The sequence below is a fragment of the Papaver somniferum genome, chromosome 7 (genome assembly GCF_003573695.1).
Source record: "Papaver somniferum cultivar HN1 chromosome 7, ASM357369v1, whole genome shotgun sequence".
Lineage (NCBI taxonomy): Eukaryota > Viridiplantae > Streptophyta > Magnoliopsida > Ranunculales > Papaveraceae > Papaver > Papaver somniferum.
The window spans coordinates 224,618,239-224,624,654 of record NC_039364.1 but is presented as its reverse complement, the minus strand read 5'-3'; positions in this window follow the sequence as shown (position 1 = coordinate 224,624,654).

Sequence of the window (6,416 nt, the reverse complement as noted above, 5' to 3'; positions counted from 1 at the left end):
AAAGACACTGTAGTTTCGAATAGGGAATGGCATTCTTGTTTTGATGATGATGATGATGATGAGTATGTTATGTTAGAAGAACATGTATATACTGAAAATGTTATGGAACCTTTGGGTTCAAATACATTAGGCTTCTCTGCCTCGACCTTCATGAATGATGTTTCTTCTAGTATTCCATGTGATGTTTCCCCTGATTTGCCGATGCATGAGAACAAATCTGTTGATGATGTTGATGATTCTAATTGTGAACTCGCTAAATTGTTTGATGATTGTGAGCATGTTGTGCCACGTGTAGATGATTTAGGAGATATTGATTTGATTAATAATGATGTGCCTATCTCCCTGCATAAGTCACAGTCTGATGGCCTTCCACCCAACCTAGATTTGGTTTGTAACAATATTGTAAAACCAATTTTTCGGAGAATTCCCAACCTAGGTTTGGAACTGTGTGCTTCCCAAGTCCTTTTGGACTATTTTGCATCTGAGTATAATATCTTTGAGGAGCCACAGTTGGAATTAGCATGTTTGCCCGTCCCTAGCAAAGTTCATTGCGAGTTAGACCTTGTGCATGATGAACCCCTAAAACTGCGAGATTTTGTACCCAAAATTATATCTGTTGAAAAATTCAGGTTTGAGGGTAGCTCATTTTGTTTCACAGCCTCACTTGCATTTTTGTCATATTATTATTGTGTGAAGCTGTTGAAACCTCTACACTTCGTCTTTTGGGTTGACCCTCAACTCTTTAGATTGTTGGTGTATGGGGAATTTTATTGTATATAATCCAGTAGATAATGTGTTAGTTGAATCTTTTGTTTCTTTTGTATATATTGTGCTAATCCAATGTGATATCAGCTGAAAAATGTTGGATTCTAGCCATGAATAATGGAGTTCGGTTCTTTCTTTCGTCAAATCGGGTATTCTCTTTCCTTTTTCTCTTCTCAGCATGGTCCTATTCGTATGTTGTCGTATAATTTTATCCATCTTTTGAAACATTGAGGACAATGTTTAGTTTAGGTTTAGGGGTGAAAAGTAGATACTTTGATAACATGCTATAATTGAAAACAGAACTCTTTCTTTTTGGGAAAAAAAAAAGAAGAAAAAATCAAAATAAAAAATTAAAAAATTGAAAAAAACATAAAAATGGAGCTCATTTACCTTGAAATGTTGACTCTTGTGCATGTATGTAAACATAAGGATTCTTAGTCTAGATATTTAGGCACCCTGATTCTAGCACAATTCACATAGTGATAAGAAACTTGCACGCGCACGATCTACCAATACATGTATAGCCTCATCCTTGAGGTGTTCTATCGGAAGTCACGATTGCCAATCACTTTAGAATACTGAACGAAACTTGACTAGCTTGTTCTTTGGTTGGTTGGGATAGAAGGTGGAGGTTACATTAAGAAAGACAACCATCGAATTTAACTGGGTGCATCAAAAAGGGATACCTCTTACAAAGTGTCATGTAATTTTGTGTTTCCTTTTGTATATGTATCAAAAGTGTTACCATGTTAAAAAAAAAAATAAAAAAGAAAAAAAAAAAGACAAAAAATGATGTATATATTCAGAAAAATATCAAAAATAAAAATAAAAAATCAAGTATTTATCAATTCCATCATCTCTTGTTCCAAAAATAAAAGAGAGTAGTCAATGTAAATAAGAGTCATGTAAAGAGTCATCTTTTGTGTTTTTATTGTTATAAGCAAGGAAGGGTGTATGCCATTGATGTACAACGCGAGTAATTGTGAAATACCTCCAACTCATTCACAATTCTCGTAAAATCCAGATAGCTAGCTAGATTTCGACCTCGGTTCTTAGCCTGAGAAAATATCTCTTGGTGATTAGTAGTCATAACGTCCGATCTTTCTTTACACATGTGTAGATACATTTTACACTCTTATCACATGTCTTTATTTGTTATTAGTGCTAGGATTGTGCCTTTGATAGCTAGATTGACATCTCCATTTTGCTGTGAGCTTATACTGTCTTGCACATGTCACATTTCATGGAATCTGAGCTTATATTTTGTCCTAGAACTTTGTAGGTACGTTCTAATTAAACCTTCAAGAGACTTCACTCGTCCACTAGGGACACTTAGTGGTTCAAAAGGCTTATTGCATTCGTTAAATACAATCGAGAGACCAGCGACAGTGGTATAGGTAGGATTTCCTTAGTTTTGTTTTACTTGAGGACAATTAAAATTCAGGTTTGGGGGTATTTGATGAGTGCCAAATATTGTATATATTTGCATCTTTTTATTGGCATTTAACTCATCATTTGTGCACTAACGCTCCATTTTATCCCATATTCTGTATTTTCGTTGTTTTCAAGAATAAATATTTTTCTTAATTAATTTTGTATTTTTAGGTACTAAATAAAGCCTGAAAGAATTGTTGAGCGAAAAGAGCAAAGGGACGGTAAAGACTCCCGCAGAAAGGAAGCGAAGAATGATGTTTGCAAGAGCCGGATCAACTAGAAGTGGGCTTGAAGAGGAAGAATTGTTCTTAAAGAAGATATGGGCTTGGCATACCCAAGGCCCAAAACCCTTACCCAAATCCATTTCCAATATCCATACCCATTTCCATGAGAGCCGTCAGATTTGATTCATCACATCATCCAACGGTCGCCTCATCATCGTGCATCAAACTCTGAAGCTCCTGTCAAACATCATAGTACCTAACTCCAATCTAAGCCGTCAGTTTTGATGTATCACACATCCAACGGTCGCTCCACGCCTGCTTCCATCTTGCCGTTAGATTCATTTCAGAAGTGACAATCCAACGCTCATCCTCGCTGTTCATCAAACCCTGATGCTCCGCCCAACACTATAGTACCTAACCATATACCCAAAACAGAACCAAACAGCCCCTACCCCAAATTCCATCGATCCCATCTTCTCCCTCACCGTCTGCAGAGAAAACTCTGCCATCGCCACCATCCCTAGCCGCCTTCTCCTCTGCCATACCCACTCTACTTCACCAACTACAGAAACCCATCATCACCACCAACCTTCCCTACTAACTATCAATCGATTTCATCGATTTCACACCCCTCTTCTCACTGTTGGCGTGTGAAAGTGGTGAAATAGGATGATGGCTATGAAGCTAGAGCATGGAGAGGAAGATGAGAAGCAACAATAGTATGTGTAAGCAATTGTCCCATCAATTTCTCGAATTTTGTTGTAACCCTAACCCTAACTGTTGATTTGGGAATTTGGGGGAAAATTGTAAACCCTAATTTTGGGTATAAATAGAAGGCTTGTGTGTTGTGTTAAAGATATGCCTGGGCTAGCCAGAGCTTCACCCAAGAGGACTGGACTAGCCAGTTCCTCAACTGTCCTGTTTTTAGTTCAACTGTTTTGTGTTATTTTCAATTGTTTTGCACTGTCAATTATGTTCTAACCTGTTTTGCTAGGGTTTAGATGAACCCTGATTCTCAGCTATGTTATTCATGATATTTATGTTACTCTTGAATGTTTATATTGTTCTAGGATAAATTCAATCTCAGTGCTTCAATGCTTTGCTCTCACAGTGTATGTCAGGCATCCATTGTAGTTAGGATAAAACTGTGTTGATTGTGCTGCAGCTCATGCCTTAGAGACTGTTGTTAATCCCTTGACTAGTTGTGCCTAATTGGACAATTAGTGCTCCGGGTTGATAATTTAGTTGTGATTGATATATCCATTGGTGAAACACCTTAGGTAAGTGGTAGAATTGACACATCTCCCTTATTTGTTATAAGGACAAGAGTAGTATAATTAATGAATACATAGTAGGAGTTAGTGGTGGATTTGACAATCCTAATGCCTTCATTCTTAGTGTTAGCATCTTTGTTATTGCATCTTCATTTTACTATTGTATCTCTGCCAACATCTTTGTCGTATCGACGCAAAATCCCCCTTTGGTTACTCATTGTTCTGAAATTAGTTTTAGTAAGATCAACAAATTCAATTACACACTCACCTTGTCCCTGTGGATCGACCCGTATTTGCACTATCCTACATCTCGACACCGTGCACTTGCGGTTAAATTGTAGGCAATCTTTCTCGACCTACCAAACAGTACCAAAGACCCAAGTGCCAATCAATATATATCAACAACCAAAGGTTGGATTATCTAATTGATTGAACTACGCACAACCTGTGATATTTTAATTATATAAAAAAATATAATATGGAAAAGAAATAACACAAACACCAGAAGTTTTGTTAAAGAGGAAACCGCAAATGCATAAAAACCCCGGGACCTAGCCCAGATTTGAACACAACACTGTAATAAGCCGCTACAGACACTAGTCTACTATAAGTTAACTTCATATTGGAATGTAGTTGAGCCCTAACCAATCTCACACAGATTAAGGTACAGTCGCGTTCCTTACGCCTCTGAATCCCAGCAGGACTCTACGCGCTTGATTTCCTTAGCTGATCTCACCCACAACTAAAAGTTGCTACGACCCAAAGTCGAAGACTTGATAAACCAATCTGTCTCACACATAAAAGTCTATTGAATAGATAAATTTGTCTCCCACAGACATACATATGAGTTTTGTTGCGTCTTTTGATAAATCAAGGTGAACATGAACCAATTGATACACCAGACTTATATTCCCGAAGAACAACCTAGTAATATCAATCACCTCACAACAATCTTAATCGTATGGTAGCGAACAAGATATTGTGGAATCACAAACGATGAGACGAAGATGTTTGTGATTACTTTTTATCTTGCCTATCGGAGATTAAATCTCGAGAAAATATACTCAATACGATATAATACAGCAAGATCAGAACACACAACTACAGATAAAATAGTTGGGTCTGGCTTCACAATCCCAATGAAGTCTTTAAGTCGTTAACCTATAATGGTTTTAGGAAAAACCTAGGTTAAAGGAGAATCGACTTTAGTCGCAACTAATATCACACAAGAGGTGTGGGGATTAGGTTTCCCAATTTCTATAGTTCTCCCTTATATAGTCTTCAAATCAGGGTGTGCAATCAATGTTACCTTGGTAACTAAGCATTCAATATTCCTTGTTAGATGAAAACCTGATTAGACTCAAGCTAATATCTTTTAACCGTTAGATTGAACTTAGATTGTTATACACAAACGAAAAGTAACTTCATTTAGATATGGGTAACCGTACCTAAACGTGTACACCTTGTTGGCTCAATAATAGTTAACCGAAGTTATCCATATGAACACTTTCATATAAAACTTGTTCATCTTAACACAACTAGTTCAAATGACTCAAATGAAACTAGTTCTAGAGTTGTTCAATTGTTTATATTCTCATAGAAGTATACAAGACACAATTGAAGCAAAATCTATTTTGATTCACTCAAATTAATTCATGAACATTATAGTCACGGTTTGCAAAATATTTCATTCCTTATTATATAAATGTATTAGTTCATGAACAAACTGATATTAGAACATAACCTACTCAAGTATGCAAATGGGTGCGCATACCTTAGTGGTCGGACTTGGTCTGGGTTTGCCAGTATGCGAACGGGTAAACATACTGTCATACACCACCAAACTCAGTTGAATTCCCGGACTTGAACTTACGCCGGTATGCATACGGGTATGCATACTAAGTTCCCGGACTTCAACTAACCAACCAATACACATACGGGTATGCATACTATGGTTCCCGGACTTGGAATAACTTGCAACAGTTATCATACAAGTACGCATATTGTGTTATATCCAATTAATGTTTAATTGTTCTAAACTCCCATTTAAATCATTGAAACATTCTTAGAAGATGGGAATAGCTGTCTCACACAAACTATTAGCTTCAAAGCAATTTTCAAGTGATCGATAGATCAATACGAAACATTCCGGGTCTACATCAAAAGACTGTCTCACTTAAATTATATAAGATGTTACTATGCGATTTTTACATGATCATCTTTTGAATTTCCTCAAGAATATAAGATGAACTTTGTTAAAGCGAAAGCTTACCAACACATATTTCGAAAAATATGTAAGCGAATTAAACTCATCTCGAAATATCAAATGTGTATGGTCGAAGTCTATATAGCTATGCGACTTTTGTCTGAAATAGGAGATAGAGTAGAAATAGACTTTTGAGTGATAGATGAGTTCAAGTCTCCACATACCTTTTGTTCATGAAGTTCCACAAGCTCCTCTTAGTAGTTCTTCGTCTTAAATCGATAAACGTCGTGAAGTCTAAAGCTCAACTACACTTTCTATCCAAATCCGAGACTTAGCTATAAGTTGAATAGAAATCAAGACTTATAGTTTTTGCAACTAAACTTGACAACCAAGCCTGAGATAGCAACGCTTGCGAGTTTGACCGAGCAGTGTTCTAGCATATTTTATATATCTATGTTCACTTTTTCTAAAACTCTCATAGACACTTCTAAGACAAATTCATTCAAAAAACAT